Source organism: Peromyscus eremicus, chromosome 10 (assembly GCF_949786415.1).
Source record: "Peromyscus eremicus chromosome 10, PerEre_H2_v1, whole genome shotgun sequence".
In the NCBI taxonomy this organism is placed as follows: Eukaryota; Metazoa; Chordata; class Mammalia; order Rodentia; family Cricetidae; genus Peromyscus; species Peromyscus eremicus.
Window position 1 is genome coordinate 96178509 of NC_081426.1, and position 21767 is coordinate 96200275.

A 21767-nucleotide genomic window follows, 5' to 3' on the forward strand; every position below is an offset into this window, starting at 1 on the left:
TGATTGCCCACAAAGGCCAAAAGAGGGTGACATATCACCTGGAGCTGGAATTACAGTTGATCTTAAGCTGCCCAACTTGGGTGCCATGAACCAAACTCGGGTCCTCTGAAGCAACAGGAAGCCCTCAGAACAACAGAGCAATCGCCCCAGCCCCTCAGTAAATATTTTCTTAGTACCTAGACACCTCAATTTGTTCTGCTGTATACACAGAAAGACAAAGAAGGCAAAACCCCTACCTTTATGGATATTACATTTTGGAGATGGGAGACAGGCAATAAATAATAAACAGTGAATACAGAAAAGTTTGGTAAGAGCCTGCACTCATAGTACTTGGGAGGTGTAAGAGGATCAAGAATTCAAGGCCAGCCTCAGCCCAGCCAGCCTGGGCTACACAAAACCCTGTTTCAAAATAAATAAATAAAAACAATTGATCTGATCAATAAAGGCGATAAGGCCAGATGTAGTAGAGAAATAGCGGGAGGCAGATCTTTGTGAGTTCAGGACCTTCCTGGTTTACATGCCCCATTGCTACATAGTTAGACCTTGTCTGAGGGAAGTGGGGCTGATTAGGGTTATGGGGTAGTGAGGGATGGAGAAGACTGCAGACAGAGTTAGCTAGAAGGAAAAGATCAAGAGTTCCATTTTGCATTTGAGCTATGTATTTTGAACTTAAGTGGAGTCTGTTTGGGTTTGGGGATTCAGTTCATTTTTGTTGTTGTTGTTGTTGTTTGTTTGTTTTTTAGACAAAGTTTCATATAGACCAGGCTGTCCTGAAGTATGTAGCCAAGGCTGGCCTTGAACTCCTGATCCTCCTGCCTCTGCTCCCAATGCTGCCATTACAGCTGTATACACCCATACCTGGATGTCAAGTGGCAATCTTGAGTAGGTGATTGTATATATGAATATGAAGTAAAGAAAAACATTCCACGCTAGAGATGGACAAGAATTTTCAGCATTTTTAGATGGCATTAAAGCCATCTAAACTGGATATGTTTGTAAAAGGGAGAAGCATAAATAGAAAAGAATCAAGGATGAAGCCCTGGGTATCAAAATTCAGGGAGACATGGATGAGCAAGGAAAAGAGGAAGAAGGAGCAGCTAGTTAAGGAATGTGGTGCCTTGAGAGCCAAATTAAGCTCGTGTGGCTGAGGAGTGAATACTAATAGGTTTTCTGTACCTCGATAATAGGTTCCTCTGCTGACACAGTAAGCCAGATCAAGCCAAATTGAAAAAGTAAAAGAACAGGTTTTTTGTTTTGTTTTGTTTTTGAGCAAAGCAACTCCCGGGTGAGTTCTCCAATCCCAAAGATTGAGGCAGAAGGAGTCACACACCTAAACTAAAGTAGGAAGGTTATATAGCCCGTAGGTGAGGGATGATGCCATGTCCACCACAAGCTGGGTTTGTGCCCAAGTATAGTCAAAAGCTGTAATGCTTAGGTGGGGACTTGGGCCGCTGGCAACTTCAGGGGAACAGCCACCAAGAATGCGGAACTGGGCTTTTTGTCGCCTTTTCTTTGTGTGAGATTCTCTGAGGGCAGGGTTTGGAGGGAGAGAGAGAGATGGTATTTCTGGATCAAGCAGGAGTGAGCTGGAGATTCCAGCTGAACAGATACTATATTAAGAACTGGGAATTGGGGCTGGAGAGATGGCTCAGAGGTTAAGAGCATTGCTTGTTCTTCCAAAGGTCCTGAGTTCAATTCCCAGCAACCACATGGTGGCTCACAACCATCTGTAATGAGATCTAGTGCCTTCTTCTGGCCTGCAGGGATATGTGCAGACAGAACACTGTATACACAATAAATAAATAAATCTTAAAAAAAAAAAAAAAAGAACTGGGAATTGGCCAGGCAGTAGTGGCACGTGCCATTAATCCCAGCACTCGGGAGGCAGAGACAGGTAGATCTCTGTGTGTTTGAGGCCAGCCTGGGCTACATAGTGAGTTCCAGGACAGCCAAGGCTACACAGAGAAACCCTGTCTCAAAAAACAAAACAAACAAACAAACAAAAAACTGGAAATTGACCCCACTGGATTTAGCCATTGGTAACATTTTAATGTCGATATGAGAGTAGGTTTAAGGAAAAGTTGGGTAAGGGATTGGAAAAATGGCTCATCTAATTAAGTGTAAACAGAGGTGGAGTTTCTGTCTTGTCTGCCTGATCCCAAATACCTGGTAGGTGCTTCCTAAATTAACACACAGAGTGTATATTAATTATAAATGTTTGGCTGATGGCTCAGGCTTATATTAACTAGCTCTGACATTTAAACTAACCCATTTCTATTCATCTGTGTATTGCCACATGGTCCATGGCTTACCAGTCCTCTGGCATCTTGCTTCTTTGGCAGCTAGTTCCCGTCTCTAAGACTCCACCCCTCTTCCTCCAAATCTTCAGTTTGATCCTGCCTTGCCATAGGCCAAAACAGCTTTATTATCAACCAATGAGATCCATACATATTCACAGTGTACAAAAGGACCATCATGCGACAGCATTTCCTGCTTTCTGTCTCATCAAAAAGGAAGGTTTTAACTTTAACATAGTAAAATTACATACAACAAAACAGTTATCAAGCAAAAATTATACTTAAAATATCTAGTCTATTTGACAAAATCAGAGAAAACATTCAATTATCTATCTTATTTTGGTGAGCTTAAAGTTTTATATCTAACTTAGTTTTTATCATTACTAAGGAAAACTATAATTACAACTATCTAGTCTTCAACTCCGTCAAAGACCTGAGAAGGAATAATATTACCTGGTAAGCAACAAGTTCAGGCAAGCGACTTCCAAAACATGTGAGAAATGACAGAAACATCTGGCTGCCTGGACAGTCACTCAAAGTTTCTCTGTAACTTTGGGGCATCCATCTTTGGCCCATAGGCCTAGTATATCTGACAGACTTTTCTGTAAAGCAGGGAATTTTGAAGGACTGTCCTGCCTTGTCTTGGCAAAGTTCAGCAGTCACTTTTCTTGCATCCTGCTGGTCCAGTTTGGGCAGCAACTGTCAGCACTTGTGGTAAGGGCAGTTTCTTTGCCCACATGACTGGCTTTTGTCATAAAGAAAACAAACTCCATATGGAGTTTTTTCTCTATAGACCAGATTGGCCTTGAACTCACAGAGATCCTCCTAGCTCTGCCTCCTGAGTGCTAGGATTAACAGTGTGCGCCACCGCTGCCTCATATGGAGTTTTTTCAATACCCATCATCTTTTCTGGACTATAAAGGTGCTGCCAAGAGCAGACATGTCTCACTGTCATGAAAAGTCTAAGTTATTAAAACTTATAGTCATGTTAGTTAAGTTTTTAGGCATTCAAAGATATATTTCAATTAGGTAGGTAATCTTCAAACACTTCAAAGACCTACAGAATATGTCATTTAAAAAATTTTAAGAACTTAGATTTTTCTGGACAGTGAGACACATCTGCTCCTGGCAGCACCAATTACTTCAAAGAGGATGATGGGCATTGAAGAAACTCGTTATGGAGTTTGTTTTCTTTGTGGCAAGAGGTAGCCAGTGGGCAAAAAAGTATCCTTGCCTTGACTGCTAGACAGGATTCTGTATAAACTGGACATGCAGGACCCATAGGAAAGTGACCACTGAACTTTGCCAAAACAAGGCAAGATGGTCCTTCAGGTTCCTGCTTCAGGTAAGAAACACATCTCTGAAACACCTCCTATAATGCCACACATGATTACTATTTTTACTGTAAAAAAAAGTTGATGGAGCTGGGTGGTGGTGGTGCATGCCTTTAATCCCAGCACTTGGAAGGCAGAGCCAGGCAGATGTCTGTGAGTTCCAGGCCAGCCTGGTCTACAGAGTGAGATCCAGGACAGGCTCCAAAGCTACACAGAGAAACCCTGTCTCAAAACAAACAAACAAACAAACAAACAAAAAAAGTTCATGGAGAGCCAGCATCTTTAAGTAGTTGTTCTAAAATGATCCTCATTGTTTATATTTTCACATAAATTATGTTTTACTTTTTTTCTTCTTCACAAGTGTACATATACATGATGTATGTGAGTGTAATCATGCTCCCATGTGTATGGGCACACTATATGGGAACACATGTGTGTGTCTGTGCATGTGGAGGCCCAAGGTTAATATTGAGACTCTTAGCCGGGCGGTGGTGGCGCACGCCTTTAATCCCAGCACTCGGGAGGCAGAGCCAGGCGGATCTCTGTGAGTTCGAGGCCAACCTGGGCTACCAAGTGAGTCCCAGGAAAAGGCGCAAAGCTACACAGAGAAACCCTGTCTCGAAAAACCAAAAAAAAAAAAAAAAGTAGTTGTTCTAAAATGATCCTCATTGTTTATATTTTCACATAAATTATGTTTTACTTTTTTTCTTCTTCACAAGTGTACATATACATGATGTATGTGAGTGTAATCATGCTCCCATGTGTATGGGCACACTATATGGGAACACATGTGTGTGTCTGTGCATGTGGAGGCCCAAGGTTAATATTGAGACTCTTCCTTAATGTATCTTCCACCTTATTCTTTGAGGCTGCATCTCTCTCAGTCAAACCCAGAGCTTGTTGATATAGCTAGTCTCTGGCAGCCAGCTGGCTCTGGGGATCCCCTGCCTCCACTTTCTAGGACTGCAATTGTTCTAGGACCACCATGCCCACCCAGACTTTGCAGTTCTGGGATCTAAATTCTGGTCCTCTTGCTTGCTTAGCAAGCAGTTTAACCACAGAGCCATCTCCCCAGCTCTCGATCTTTTAAAATTTTTATCTGTATATGTGTACATGTATGTGCCATGGCACCCATGTGAACGTCAAAGGACAACTTCTGAGGACTAGGTTCTCTACTTTGACCTTAATGTGGGTTCCAAGCACATTGAATTCAGGTCATTGGCTTGTGCAGCAGGTATATTTACCCAATAGGCATGACAGCCCATTTGTTTGTTTGGATTTTGTTTTTTGGTTTTGGTTTTGGTTTTTTTATTTTGTTTTCAAGACAGGGTCTCTCTGTGTAACAGTACTAGCTGTCCTGGAACTTACTTTGTAGACCAGACTAGCCTCGAAAGCACAGAGATCTGCCTGTCTCTGCCTCCCAAGTGCTAGGCTTAAAGGCATGAGCTACCATCGCCCGGCTTGTTGGTTTTTAAGATAAGGTGTCCTGGGTAGTGGTGGTGCACACATTTAAACCCAGCACTCAGAGACAGAGGTAGGTGGATCTCTGAGTTTGAGACCAGCCTGGTCTACAGAGCTAGTTCCAGGACAGCCAGGGCTACACAGAGAAACCCTGCCTCGAAAAACAAACAAACAAATAAGACAAGGTATGGGACTGGAGAAAACACTTGCTCCTCTCCCAGAGGACCTGAGTTTAGTCCCCAGCACCCACATCAGGCAGTTCAGAACTGCCTGTGACTCTATCTCTGTGGATTCCAACACCATCTAGGCACCAGATGTAACACATATAATATAATATGTAATACACATAAATACAACTTAAAAAAGAGAGAAGGTGGCACTATGCGATTCGGACTGGCCTTGAGCTCCTAGATGCTCCTGCTTGAGCCTCCTAAAGGTGAGGCTCACAGATGCAAATCAACACACCCAGATCCTTAGTTCCTGTATCTGTAATCCCAGCACCCATACAGGGATACAGAGACGGAGAGTCTTTGGAAACTTATGATGGGCAAGGAAGCAGGAAGGCAGCAAAGAGGCTCAGCAAGGCGGAAGGCAGGGGTCAGTACCCAGGGTCATCTTCGGATGTCAATATGCAACAGACACTCTTGCACCCAAACTCACACATGAACACACACATCACATAGATAGATGATTGATAGATGATAGATAGATAAAAACATTTTTTTTCTGGTTAAATATTGTCTAAATTGGTCTATTAATCCCAGCACTCAGGAGGCAGAAACAGGGGGACTTCTATAAGTTTAAGATCAGCCTGGGAATTCCAGGCTAGCCAGAGCTACATAGTGAAACCCTATCTCAAAAAAATATAAATAATAAGCAAATAAAACTAGTTAGTTGCTGTCTTAATTACTGTTGTGTTGCTGTGAGGAGGCACCATGACCAAGGCAAGTCTTATAAAAGAAGGCATTTAGTTGAAGACTTGCTTACAAGCTTCAGAGGGTTACTCCATCATCATCATGGCAGGAACATGACAGCACACAGGCCTGGTGCTGGAGAAGCAGCTGAGAGCTGCATCCTCAAGTGCTAAGTATCCAACTGAGTCAAGTAGTTCTGAGACCAGCTTCCATCACTGATTAAGACTGGGGCGGACAAGTGTCAAGGATGATGTTCCTTGACACCTCTGTTAGTGTGACAACCCCAGCAGCCATTTGGTCTACTGCCTTAATGACACTACAGCTATTCTCTGTTGTATATGATAAACAGACAGATGATCCAGAGGACAACAGTCAGAGAAACCTGAAGCACATATGGATTCATCAGGAATTATATCCACAAAGGCAACCGCCATCGCCCTGCCCAGCCGACAGTTTCATGCTTGACACTGAAGCCCATGCTCTCCTGTAAGTGCCCACGATTACTTGCTGGGGCAAGGTCACCTGATATGGCCGAGAAGAATTAAACCAGGCTGGTTAGAGGGTTCACAGCAAAACTAAGAGTGTGGTAATTTTATTGAGAGCAATCAAGCTTTTAATACCGTTATCAGAAACAGAATATAGTGGCGACTGCCAAGATCAATACAGTTGAAGTTGCCAGGGCTACACAAAGAAACCCTGTCTTGAAAAACAAAAACAAAACAGAACAAAACAAAATGAATCTATGTTTGAAAGAGTCTTTTGATAACGGTGGCTCTTCTCTGAGGACTCACATCCATGCTCTTGGTGTGGTGAGAGTGTCCCATGATTGCCACACGTGGCCAGCAAGCCCTAGTGATACTCTTGTCTGTCTCCCACGGCTTTGGAGTTAGAGTGTGCACACTTGGCATGCCACCGCTTCACCTGAGGGCTGGGGTACAAACTAAGACGCTTATGTCTGACAACAGGCATTCTTGTCCATCTTGTTTTCTCTTCAGCAACCCCCTCGATCGTTTTCTTCAATGGTCTTGCTATTAATATTCTGATCCCGCCCCTTGGTGCCACCCTGTGTCCTGACTTAAAAGTCTATTTTTAAGGAAAAACTCTGCCCCTTTTCTCTCTCTCCCCTCTCTCTCTCTCTCCCTCCACTACCACAAGGTGTGCGCCCCTCGACCCCCTCCCTCTCTTTCCCTCTCTCTTTCCCTCTTCTTTCCTATCCTCTCTTCATCTCTCTATTATAATAAACCATTTCCCCTCAGATGCAGCCTCTGGGTTGTGACTGTCCACCTGCTGCCCTGTCCAGCATGCCAGCATGTTTCCCTGCACGTGCAGGATACTCTCAGGACTCCCACCCCTCCATCCACCCCTGAGTAATAATTCATAACACTTGCCACTTTTCAGTTACCTGTGTTCCAGTAAATGACATCCCCACGTACATTCAAGCATCCCTAATAAAACCAGTGGGTCACAAACAAGACGTGTAATTAGGAGCAGCACTTGGGAAGGAAGAAGAGCTTCAGTGCACGTGGGAGAGGGATGAGAGAGTAAGGGGATGAAATGAACCAAATGCATTGTATGCCCATATGAAATTGTCAAGGGATAATAAAAAGGTATTTACCCTCCTTATGGCTCAGTGCAGTGAGGATTTCTTTGACCCGAGTGGCCTCATCAGCCTGTATTATCTCATTTACAGTCCTCTTAGGATCCCTATGAACAACTTATGTAGCCAGGTGTGGTGGTGCACACCTTTAATCCCAGCACTCAGGATGCAGAAGCAGGCTGAGCTCTGTGAGTTCAAGGGCAGCCTGGTCTACAGAGCAAGTTCCAGGACAGCCAGGGTTACACAGAGAAACCCTGTCTTGAAAAACCAGGAAATAAAATTTGGAAAGCTAAACTGCCTCCAGTCTAATCCCCAATTTCTTCTTTAAAAAAAAAAAAAAAAAAAAAAGCATTTCTTCTAATGGGTCCACCTCAAGCTCTAAATACACATCAGTTATGGGACTGTGAAAAACAGTGGGTTTTTTCCCCCAAAATTTAAAAAAAAAACACAACTAAAAATATGAAGGAATCAAGTTGTGTCACTAAGGGTCTTGGCTAGGCACTGGGCCAGCCTGGTAAAATAAGAGTCAAGAAGGACACAAAAGGGCTTCGGAAGTCACTTAGGGCAGAACACTTGCCTAGCATTCGTGAGGCCCTGGTTCAATCTTCAGTACTGCTTACAATATAGCAACAGGCACTCAAGAACCAATGACAGGAAGAGTCACCCAGAAACTAAAGACAGACAGAATTCTGTGTGTGCCAGAAGTTAGGCATGCAGATGGTGACCAAAGAGACTAGGAGACCAAAGGCCTCTAATCCCAATACTCATGAGACAGAGACAGGCAGATCTCTGTGAGTTTGAGGCCCCCCAGTCTACAAAGGGAGTTCCGGGCCAGCCAGAGTTACATGGTTGGGACAAAACAAAACAAAACAAAATAGAAAGAAAAGGGGCTTTAGAGATGGCTCAGCAGTTAAGAGTGTTTGCTGCTCTTCCACAGAACTGGAGTTCAGTTCTCAGCAGCTACATCTGCCTGTTAACTCCAGCTCCAGGGAATCTGATACACTCTTCTGGCCTCTGTAGGCATCCACCGAAAATAGGCATTCATTCAGACAGATGCATAAACAGAAACAAAAATAATTTTTAAAATAATAAAATAAGCCGGGCATGGTGGTATGCTGTGGGATGTCTTTCTGTATGCTGTGAATATGTGTGGCTCCTGTTGGATAGTAAATAAAGTTGTTTTGGCCTATGGCAAGAAAGCTTACAGCCAGGAGGAAATCCAAGCAGAGGTACGGAGAGAAGAAGGGAGGAGGAGAGAAGAGATGTGAGCCTGCCACCGAAGGAGCAACAAGATGCCAGCACACCGGTAACGCCACAGCTATATGGCAACATATAGATTTATAGAAATGGGTTAATTTAAGATGAAAGAGCTAGCTAGCAAGAAGCATGAGCCATAGGCCATACAGTTTGTAATTAATATTAAGCTTCTAATTGATTATTTTATAAGTGGCTGTGGAACCTCAGGTGGGAGAGATTCCTCTGGACTGCTGAGCAAGGCAGGACCAGAGAAACACCAGGCTGCACTGGTGCATGCCTTTAATTCCAGAACTCAGGAGGCAGAGGCAGACAGATCTCTGAGTTCGAGGCCAGCCTGGTCTACAAAGAGTTCCAGGACAGCCAGGGCTGTTACACAGAGAAACCCTGCCTTGAAAAGCCAAATAAATATGTGTGTGTATTTTTCTTTTAATAGAAAGAAAGGTACCAAAAAATGAAGCATCCCAAGAGCATGGATGTGACTCCTCAGAATCATAGTTATCAAAAGACTTTTTTAAACATCGATTTTTTTGTTTTGTTTTGGTTTCTGATTTTTCAAGACTGTCCTGGAACTCACTTTGTAGACCAAGCTGGCCTCAAACTCAGAAACCAGCCTGACTCTGCCTCCTGAGTGCTGGAATTAAAGGTGTGCCCCACAACTATCAGGCTAAACACAGATTTTTTTTCTTTTTTAAAAAATAGGGGTTAAAAGAAAGAAACATTCAGGGAAGTAAGATGGGTAGTCCCAGTCAAATGTCTGTGTTAGCCCTGTGCACCTCTGTGGTGGGTGCTTCTCAAATCGTGTCTCAGAAAGGTTTTGAACCTTCCCACCCTCACTTTTTTCTTTTTTAAATACTTCAAAAGTTATTTTTCTTTACATTTTTTATCTTGTGTGCATGCATGTTTGCACCAGGGCACCAGCGTGTGCCAGAGACACCTGATAGAAATCTGCTGTCTTCTTCCACCCTGTGGGACCAGGGAATCAAACCTAGGTCATCAGGCTTGCTGAAAGAGGGGCTTTTACTCACTGAGCTATTCCCGAGTTCTTTTTCCTTTTGATATGTGAGGTTATATGTGTCTCCAGTGGTCGGGATGGATTGTATCTGATAGAGTAACCCCAGGAGCCAGTAGGGCTGCACAGGGGTTACTATGTGTCCTTTCCTTGTCAAGAGGTGTTCTGGTGAGATTTTTAGAAAATTGCAGGTTTGTAGAGGAAGGGAAGAAGGCCTCACACAGTTGTTAATTGTGTCGCAGTTTTTGCCCGTCAGCTGGAAGGAAGAGGTTTAACCAGATTTTTCTTTGCTGTGTCCTACAGTTCCCCCGGCATTTCTATCCTGTCTGCGTGTAGTCTCAGCAAGAGGTCTAGACAGCAGAGGTTAAGTACCAGGCAGAGAATTCCCCAAGGAAATCTTGACTCTCAGGCTAAACAGTGTCTGGAAATAATGTTCTTTCTTGCGCAAGGAGCACATAGTTGGGCTCCCAGGACTGGCTTTTCCTTTTCCTACTGCTAACAAATGGTTTGGCTACATGACATGAGAGCTGCTGATTTCCTTCACTTTTGGACATTGTCTGCTGCTCTCTTCCTGGGTACTGTGGAGTTCTTGAAGTTCTTAATTGGTATCAGCAGATGCTTCTGCACTGATTCAATTTGGCAAGAGACTCCGAGCATCTGGGGACAAGTTGAGAACTGGAAATAGATCCTGCCCATTGACTCAGCAGGACAGGAGGGCTTGCTTCTTAATCCTTCACCAAGTTAGAACTTGTCAGTGTTGAGGACATCCTATTCTATCTCTCTACGGGTCTGATTTTGTTCCAGAGGTGACTTTCATATTGATACAGAAGTAGTGACAGCTGGTACAGTGTTATATTCTTCCTCTTGAAAGACTAACAAAGTCATATAGTTCTGAAAGTCTGGTGACATTCCTCTTTCTGGGAAGCACAAATTTCATGAACACTATCCCTTCCCAGGCCATTTGGGGACGAAATCTCTCATCTCCCAAAGCAGAGGAATTCATGTTTATTTCCTGACTTTAAGCTGAGAGCTTTTCATTTATCTTCTATAGTATAGGGGATCTGGGTTTCATTTTGTTTGGTCTTTTGAAACAAGGTCTTAGGCTGTATCCCTGGAACTTACTATGTAGCTGATGTCCTCAAACTTTCAGTAATCCCCCTGCCTCTGCAGTGTTGAGGTTGCAGGCTTAAGTCTTCATACCTATCTCAAAAACTTATCTTTATTTGATAGGTAAATTATTTTCTACCCCTGCTTTACTTGCAAAAGTGAGGACATTTCTTTACAAGGTAAGATTCCTTTGCCATAGGATTTACGGATGAAGACTGATGAATCCCATCTTTCCCTCCTAACATTGTCTCTGCTGCAAACTTTAAAAGGCAGCCCTGGTCAACCAGCAGTCTCTCTGAGATCCCTGGTGAGGTAACCTTAGGTAGGTTGCATGGTTTCTAGTGTTCTATTCTCTAAACTAGTTTAAAATGTTACTGTTAAATCCCAAGCAGCATCTGAAAGTGTCTTAGGATCTGGGATGTATTTTATTGGAGAAGCACTTCCTGGCATGTACAAGATTCTGGATTCCACTTCTACCGTGAAAAAGGAATACAGAGTGTCTCATATACTGCAAATGTTCTATTAAAACTGTCCCTTGAGGGTTTTGATCACAGGGCTGTCTGCCCCTGAGACTGTCTTGTCATAATACATAATTTGACTTGTGTTTTGGGGGAGCTAAGAAAATCATCACAGTCTTACAAGTGGTTCCGCACTGCTGAACTTTATGCTCCACCCCTGACTTAAAAAAAGAAATGTGTCAGCAGGGTGTAACGATTCACACCCTCTACTCCAGCCCTTGGGAGGCTGAGGTGGGAGGGTTGCTGCAAGTTAAAGGCTGGCCTGGGCTATAATGTGATACCCTATTATGCTTGGAGGGAGAAGCAGGAGAAGATCATGCTACATCTGTTTGATACACATAATTAATGTGTTAAGATAATAAAACAAAAACAGAGAAAAGCAAGCTAAGGATGACAGTGTGGAGCTATACCTTATCCCTTTACTGCTGAAAACAATACCTAGGTTAAAAACATATCATCTTGGGCTAGGAAGATGGTTCAGTGGTTAAAAGCGTTTCTGTCAAGTCTCATGATAGTTTCCCATTAAAACACTACACTTTCCAGCTTCCCTTGCAGCTAGCTGGAAGGGCGGGACTACGGGAGGAAATGTCCTCCTATCCTTTTTTCCCACCCTTTTAAAGGGTCACTCCCCCTGTCCCCCAACTGGTATCCTCTCCTCCACTTGCTTGGCTTTGGGCATATGGCACAATTTCCTGTAGGTGAGACTATGCCCCCTCCCTGTGTGGTCAATAAACATGGTCAGATGTGCCCCTCCATTTCTGCCTTTTTGTCTCTTTAAGATGCTCAGAAGCTGGGCAGTGGTGGCACACACCTGGAGGCAGAGGCAGGTGGATCTCTGTAAGTTTGAGGCCAGCCTGGTCTACAGATTGAATTTCAGGGCTACACAGTGAAACCCTGTCTCTAAAAACAAACAAACAACAACAACAATAACAACAACAAAGTATCAGAACTAACACTGATGATCTGAGAGTTCTGCCCCGGGACCTACATGGTAGGAGAGAACAGACTCCCACATATGGCAGTTCTCTGACCGCCACACCACATGCACATGGTGGCACATGGGAATACACACACACACACACACACACACACACACACACACACCACAATACAAAACACAATCTTTAATAAAGGTAATATAATACCACTGAATAGACACCAAGAAGCATAACTATGACTCCATTTCCTAGTGGCCAAGGGAAAAAAAAATCTATTACAAGATTCACAGTATTCAGAAAATAAAAAAGAAGCAAGAATTGGGATCAAGGGAAGAGCAGCAGGTGCTGTGTGTGCCTGAGAAGGTCCAAGAAGCCCCTGGAGCTGCCCACTAATGAGGCAAAAGAGATGGATGAGGAAGATAAGGCTTTCAAACAGGTGGAATTTAGAAATCTAAACAATCTTACCAAACAAGCATAAGGCCCTGGGATCGATTCCCAGCATCAAATAAAATGGATGTGGTGGCTCACCAGCACTCGACGGGGGGACACAGGAGGATCAGAAGTTTAAAGTTATGTTTAGCTGAATAACAATTTCAAGGTCAGCTGGGGCTACATGAAACCCTGCCCCAAACATTTAATCAGGCTGCTCCTTGTGCCTTGGCTGATGCTAACCCTGGATCCTGTAGCTATCCTGGCAGGAGTAAAGAAACTCTAAAAAGACTTGCGCCCCTCCCTTTGGCTATCAAACTATTGAAACAATGGACCCCAAGAAGTTGGAATTTCCCCAGGAATCTCATGATGGGAAAAGGAAAAGGCTGGAGCCCAGTGCCAAGCAGAGGGGGAGCTTTTTTCTTGGAAAGAAGTTTCACACTGCTGACAGCTTGTCACACCACCTTGCAAGAGAGAGGAACTGAGGCTGACTGTACGGACTACACCCTGAGCAGGCTGCCTGGTTATGCATGCGCCTTGCTGTCTGTTTAAACCTGAACCTCATATCAGGACCCTGAAGGTGGATTCTGCTCCTCTTCCCAAGGTGGCCATATCGAATAAACCTCCATTATCTTTTTTTTTTTTTTTCCTATTACTTGTTTCTGTAATTAGCCAATTGAGAATGGATGGCCAAACCCGGTTTGTTAGGGCTGCTGGGGCCCAGCCTTTGATCCTAACAGCTCCTCTGGTAACAATTACCTTTCAGATCATCAGGCTTTGGTGGCAAGAATGTCAGCTGAGCCACCTCATCAAACCTTACTTCCAGACCTTTAAGGCAGTAATCACCTGGGGAGGGACCTAATATTCCTAACTCTGTTATGCAAGGATTCATTATTGTAGGGAGCAGATGAGATGAACAAACTGCAGCTGTTATATTTTTGTTTGTTTTATTTTTGAGCCAGGGACTCATGAAGCCTATTCTGGCACTGGAACTTGAACAGTCCCACTACACACAATAAGAGAGAAGAATTTCTCAAATATCCATAAATATCCTACCTTAAACTGGGAGGGATAGCACATATCTATAACTCTAGCATTTTCAAGGCTGAGATAGGAGGATCATGAGTTTGAGATAGCCTGGGATACATGGCAACAGCTAGTATGAAAAACAAAATCCTTACTTTAAGCTTCTTAGTATAGAAAGCACGGCTTGCTTTTCTCTGTTTTTGTAAGACAGCTGGGAAGAAATCTGCCTGTCCCTCAAGGCCTCAAGTGAAATAAGAGGTCAAGACTAACATCACCATAGGGTCACAATTTATACCCTAAGAAAATTAATAGAAGGCATCAGAACATCTTCCTGTTTTGGAATATTTGCTTACTCAGTTTGACAGAGATGGAACAGGTAGGGGATGGGACCCAATGCCACTGAGATCACTGAGCAAGCTCATCTTCAGGCACAGGGGCAGAGGAGTGTGGTTGGTACCAAAACATTGCCTGCATAACTATAGGACAATGTTTTTACTCTGGAAAGTTCATTCTGGCAAGCATCCAACTGATCTCTTAAACCCCCTAAATAGAGGGCCCTCAAGTCTTCATGGAACTAATCTTCCTCCTCTGGAATATCTATGTCTTGTCCTGACGTCCATCTATCTCTATCTTACCAGGTGAGTTTCTCATCTCAACGGAGTTGTCTGCACCACTGAACCAAAAATTTGGTTCATTTCATCATCAAGGAAAATGGCACATATATAATCAAGATAAGAAACTTCTGGAAACTCAAGTAAGGTGCATGAGCAGGTGGGTCTCACTCACAGTATTCCCGCTTCTTTCATACGGTTTCTATACCTGTGGAAAGTTATTTTTGACCAGTTAACAGAAAATCATGAGATTCAATCCTGGGTTTTGGGTAGCTTCCACAATGTTACCAAGTGAAAATGGAGCTGTAACAGTGATCTAACTTGGATGTGTGCTGACAGACAACCAAAGTGCAGGAAATGATCAATCCATCCCAGGACCCTTGTGCCAAAGAGGAGAGCTGGTCTGAGAGTGGGATCCACAGATTCAAAGGGCAGAGTCTAAGTGCATGGTTGTATGTTCAAAAATTTAAATGAAGAACAGGAACACTAAGAAAGTGGAAGCTGGAGGCTTAGTGGAAATGTACATGAGTAAGTCTATTGAGGTGACCCCAGAATATTACAGTGTTTGCATCCTGTGTGAATAACTGTCAAAATAAACCTTTGAAGGGATGGGGATTTAGCTCCATTGGTGAAGTGTTCGCTGTGCAAGCGTAATGACCTGGCCTGTTTCCCAGAAAAAAAAAAAAAAAAAAAAAGCTGGACATAGCAGCACGTGCCTGTAACCCTAGTGCTGGGGGATAGAAACAGGAGGGTCCCTGGGGCTTGCTGGCCAGCTAGTACAGAGGAATCAGGGATCTCCAGGATCAGAGAGAGACCTTGCTTTAAAAAAAAAAAAAAAGGTAGTGGGCCAGCAAAGTGACTCAAGCTGGTAAAGGAGCTTGCTGCACAAGTCTAGCAACCTGAGCTTGATCCTTGGAACCCCGATAAAGACTGAAGGAAAGAACCGGCTCCACGAAGCCATCCTTTGACCTCCACACATGCTCGCTGGCACAACCAGCCACATCCACAAGAAACAAATAAATGAAAATAAAGTGGAAAACAACTGAGGAAGGCACATGAGACCAGTCTTAGGTTTGTGCTCAGTCAGTGCTTGACTGCACGCGCACGCGCGCGCGCACGCGCGCGCGCGCGCACACACACACACACACACACACACACACACACTCGACTTAGAGGTTGAGATGTTCTAAATAATGGGGGTCAAGATTACCTACTTGATGATTCTCAGAGTGCTTTCTCAATGACTTGCACATTTAATTATCCACGAGCTTCCCGCAGTCTTCCCTTTAACAAGGCTTATCTCACTGACACTGTGAAATGTCAGCCTGACCTTGAGTCCTCAAGACCATCCACCTTGTGCCCACTGTTCATAACCATGCTTACTAGGAAAGCCTGCCACCACGTGGCAGGTTGGTAGTGTTACACCTTTTACTAAGTAATTTGTAATTTAACAAATTAATTTAAATTTTCAGTTATGTGTGCGCGCATGTGGGTATGTACACACGAGTGCAGCTGCCCTTGGAGGAGTTGGATTAATTACTCAGGAGCTGGAGTTACAGATGGTTGTGAGTTGACTGATGTGGGTACTATGAACTGAACTCAGGTCCTCTGGAAGAATAGCAAATGTTCTTAACCAATGAGCCATCTCCCCAAACCATACTGCTAAACATCAAGAAGCTTTTTTTTAAAGGATCCCATGTAGCCCAGACTGGCTCTGTGCTTTCTACGTGACTACGGATGGCCTTGAATTCCCGACCCTTTTGCCTCCCCCCCTAAAATACTGACACTCCAGGTGTGTGCGACCAACCCCGGTGTTCTAGTTTCATTTCTGTTGCTGTGATAAATACCATGACAAGAAGCAACACAGGGCAGGAGAAGGTTTGTTTGACTTACAATTCCAGGTCACAATCCATGACTGTGGGAAAGTCAAACAGAAACTCAGTGCATGACATCTGCAGATGAGCAGAAGGAAAAGTGCATGGATCCTTGCTTGCTTGTTTTTTTTCCTTTTCAATTTTTGTTTTACATTTATTCATTTTGTTTTATGTGTGAGAGTTTTGCCTTCATGGATGTCTGTGCACCACATTTGTGCTTGGTGCTTGTGGATGCCAGAAGAGGGCATCAGATCCCCTAGAACTGGAGTTACAGATGGTTGTGAACCACCACCGTGTGTGGTTGCTGGGAACTGAACTCAGGTCCTCTTCAAGAGCAACTGTTGAGCTATCTCTCCAGTCCCTTGATTGCTTCTTTCTTTCTTTCTTTCTTTCTTTCTTTCTTTCTTTCTTTCTTTTTTCCGGAGCTGAGGACCAAACCCAGGGCCTTGCGCTTGCTAGGCAAGCGCTCTACCACTGAGCTAAATCCCCAACCCCCCTTGATTGCTTCTTAAGCCCACCCAGCTTCCTTCACTCTTACGCAGTTCAGGGCAGCCTGTTATTAAATGGTGCTCCCACAATGGACTAGCTCTTCTACAAGACACAATCAAGACAATTCTCCACAGGCATACCTGTAGGTATACTTTATCTAGATAATTTCTCATTCACACTGTCTTCCCAAAAGATACTAGGTTGTTTCTAAGTTGACAGTTAAAGTAACCAGCACATCCTTCTGAGAAACGTGTTTTATAGCAAAAGAAGTGAAGCTGTGTTTATGGGATTCAGTAATCTTAACATGGATTTCCAGATAATCTAGGCAGAATAGGGTCATTCAAAGTGATCTATTCAAAACTCAGGCTCCCTGCTCTTGGAAAATAAAATAACAAGAATGAGGTGAGAAAGCAGGATTTTTACTTCTAAACAGGGCTCGGGAAACCAGGCTCTCCTGCGTGAGACCAAGCAAGGAGAGCAAAGGAGGACCTACCTTCTCACAGGGGCATTCAGGAAGCTTCTGTTGATTAGACCTGAGATCTAGGAGCGCCTAAACTGGTTTTGTCATATCCCAGTTCCATCAACACAACTTCTTTTGTCTGGGGATTTGGCTCAGTTGGTAAAATGCTTGCCTAGCATTCATGAAGCCCTGGGTTTAATTCCCAGCCATACATAAAAGCAGGCGTGGTGGTATACCCCTGTGGTCCCAGCTCTTGGGAGGTAGAGACAAGAGAATCAAAAGTTGAAGGTTATCCTTGACAAAGTAGTGAATTTGAGGCCAGCCTGCACTATGTAAGAAGCTTCTGAAACAAATCAAGACTTTTTGTTTTGGTTGGAGCTTCTGAGCCAGGATCTTGTGTAGTCCTTGCTGGTCTGGAACTCACTAGGTAAGCCAAGTCAACCTCAAACTCTTGGCAATGTTCCTGTCTCAGTTTTTTGAGTTCTGAGCCACCTTGTCCTGCCTTTAGCATGTATTTTTTCCTTGTTCGTTGTTATTTGTTGTTTTGAGGTAGGGTCTTACTGTGTAGCCCCATCTGGCCTAGAACCATCTACATAGACCATGCTAGGCAGAGATCCACCAGCCTCTGCCTTGAAAGTCCTGGGATTAAACGAGTGTGCCACCACACATGGCACAAAATGCCTCCTTAAGGCAGGTCTTTGTGCCTGTGTAGTTTTGCCAGATCCTTCTCTATTTGACTACAATTTATACCCAACATATTCAGAAAGCCTTACTATACACATTTGCCTGTATTTGCCTTCCTAACTGGCCATACTTTTTGTTGTTGTTGTTGTTGTTTCTTTTTTTTGTTTTTTCTTGACAGGGTTTCTCTGTGTAGTTTTGGTGCCTGTCCTGGATCTCACTCTGTAGACTAAGCTGGCCTCGAACTCACAGAGATCCACCAGTCTCTCCTCCCACGATCTGGAATTAAAGGCATGCACCACCAGGCCCATCTTTGTTTTGTTTTTTCAGTGGCGGAGGCAGTGGTGGTGGTATAATGGAACCCAGGACTTCATGCGTGCTAGGCAAGTGCTTTGCTACTGAGCTACATCCCCAGACCTTTTTACTTGAAACACAGTGTCAGTAAGTTGCCCGGGATGGCCTTTAGCTCTTGATCCTCTTGCCTCAAAGTAGCTGTGGTTGTAGGCTTGTGCCACCAAGCCCAGCGAGAAAGAGGTTTGTTTCTCAGTGAATTAACTTCATCAGACAATTTTAATTCTACTTACTATTTATTTTGTTTTGTTTTGGTTTTTTTTGGTTTTTCGAGACAGGGTTTCTCTGTGTAGCTTTGCGCCTTTACTGGAACTCACTTGGTAGTCCAGGCTGGCCTCGAACTCACAGAGATCCGCCTGGCTCTGCCTCCCGAGTGCTGGGATTAAAGGCGTGCGCCACCACCGCCCGGCTACTTACTATTTATAAGCTTGGGAACTGGTTAATATTCAAGGTTTTTCTTCTTCTATCCAAGTCCCTTTCTAAAAAATTAGGCCACGACAGCTTGCCAAGTGAAAAAAGAAAAGGACTCTGCATAAGCCATCATGACTGAGATCTGACTGAAGGTCCCAGTGGTGTTGAGTAACCTCACAGACACTGCTTCTCTTATGATTCTCAATCTAGAGATGGAGACATTGAAGACCCACCGGCTGCCAGGAACTTCAGTTACTAGACGGCTTATCAACCAAGGGAATCCCATTTCTCTTCCTGGAGAGATATTAAGCAGAGCTTTAGACACCCACAGAGCCATCACCCCTCACTTCTCTCTGTAGGATAGACTGGAAAGAAGGCAGAGAAAACATAACCACCGTGCTAAGTGCTATGCAGTTTGTTTTATGAACAGGGTCTTAAATAATCCTCACAGTGACTTCATTGTCCACATTTGACAAAAGGGAACACTGAGGGTCAGTGGAGTTAGGAAATAACCAAAATCACTAGGAAGCTGATTAGTTGGTAAATTGGCAGAATGTGTGGGTGGAGAATGAGAGTCAGAAAACTGTTTCTCCCACAACGTTCTTACATGGTAGTGCTTGCTGGTTCAAAACTTTGCAAAGCATGTGAACACCCCAGAAGCATCCCTCTGAAATCCATACTGTCTCTCCCGTAGCCCCACATCTCTGGTTCAGACTGGCTCTCATTTTGAGACTAAGCTCTGTAATTTGGCTTTTTTACTCTTTTGCTTCTAGACCTGTAGAGAAGTACATATGTGTAGCTAGAGTTTTCCTGCCTGGCCCACAGTCAGGACAAATCTTTGTCACCTGCCAGTCCCACAGCCGCTCAGACCCGACCAAGTAAACACAGAGACTTATATTGCTTACAAACTGTATGGCCGTGGCAGGCTTCTTGCTAACTGTTCTTATAGCTTAAATTAATCCATTTCCATAAATCTATACCTTGCCATGTGGCTCGTGGCTTACCGGCATCTTCACATGCTGTTTCTCATCGTGGCGGCTGGCAGTGTCTCTCTCTCAGCCTTCCACTTCCCAGCTTTATTCTCCTCCTTGTCCCGCGTATACTTCCTGCCTAGCCACTGGCCAATCAGTGATTTATTTACTGACCAATCAGCAACACACTTGACATACAGACCATCCCACAGCACATATGCCTCTACTATCCACTGACTGGTCTGTGGACTCTGGCCACGCTTCCCACACATCTGACCTAGGTGTCACAGTGAACTCAGGTAAGCAAATGAGAGCTAGAAAAGCAAGACATGAGCCAGACACCTATAACCCCATCACTCAAAAGGCTGAGACAGGATTGCTGAGAGTTCAAAGTGAGTCTGGGCTACATAATGAGTTCTAGACCAGTTTAGAATACAGGATGCCCTCCTAAAACCAACAACAAAAAACAACCAACAAACAAACGAACCAAAGAAAATCCAGAAACAAGGCAGGTAAGCAGTGTAGACCCAGAGCTTTGGGAATGGTATTCAAGATTCTACCAACTGAGCTACATACCCAGCCCCAAAATCAATTATGTGTAGGTGATATATATATATTCCTATTGGTGTGTGCCTATGTGTTTGAGTGTGTATGTATAAGCTGTTCCCAAAGCTCTGGGTTCAGCCCCAATACCAAACAAACCTGGCGCCAGAGCACACGCCTCTTATCCCAGCACTCAGGAAATGGAGAAAGAAGGATCAAGAATTTAAGATTACCCTCTGCACCGCTGGATAACCCACAACTTTCAGGTTAGCCTTGGATACATGAGACCACATCTCAAATTTTTTTAAATAAAACTTCTTTTCATATTCTTGGCTTGCTTGCTTCATGGTTGGAGGAATTAGTATCAATGTGTTCAATTGTCCTGAGAGACTTCTGAGGTTGCTGCTGGAAATTTAAAGTAAAATAATGAAGAAAGGTACTTAGACTTTCTCTCAAGGGAATCTCTGACACAAGCCATACAAAGTCAGCTGTGTTGTGTATAATCTGTGAGGCCCACTGTCTAGCTACATGGCCCTGATAAGACCTTGAAATATCTATACCCAGGGGATGAAGCCAGCCCAACTTGCCCTGGCTTTGATCCAGAATTTAATACCACATCTACTTTGTCTGTTACTCTCATGAGCTGTGCTAAAGCCAAGGAAGCTACAAAAGTTTCCTTTATTCTCCTGTCATAATAGGAGAGCCAGCCCCAAGCCCTTCCTGTAGGGCTCCTCTTCACTGGGTCTTAACCCAGTCACCATCCCCTCCACGACACTCATCTTACTCCTGGGCTTTCCAAGGGCAGAACAGCCCAAATGGTAGTGCTCACACATGACCACACAGCCACCTAGATTATTTGTTTTTATTTTATATGTGTAGATGTTTTGTCAGCATGTATGTCTGGGTGGTGTTGTTTTTTAATGTGTATAAGTGTCTTGTCTGCTTGTACGTCTGTCCACCACATGTGTGTAGTGCCTGAGGAGGACAGAAGAGGATGCTGGATCCTCTGGGATTGGAGTACAGTTGTGAGCTGCCATGTGAATGCTGGGGATGAAACCACAGTCCTCTAGAGCAGCCAGTGTTCTGAACCGCATACTAGATTATCGGTGTGTGCCACCACTCCCTATTCGGTGTCTTCTCCTTTCTCCCCTCCTCCTCTTCTTCTGGGCATTGAACCCGAGGCTTTGCATATGCTCGGTAAGTGTCCTAACATGGAGCTGTGCCCCCAGCCTCGGTTTCTAGAGGATTTTAACTTGAAGACAAATATTCTACCATAGAAAACAGACTGACATTTATACCGACTTGAAAGGTGAGTGACTCTTTTGGGGAATTATGAGTCTCAAACGGCTTTTGGGGGTTAGGGAACCAATGAACCTGCCAGATGACATTTTTTTCTCAAGGGAGGGAAGGGGAATAGGAGAGAAGGTAATTTGGATTCTCAGTTGAACCTCTGGCTTAGATGTTAAGTCTCTTTGGCTGAGAATATGCT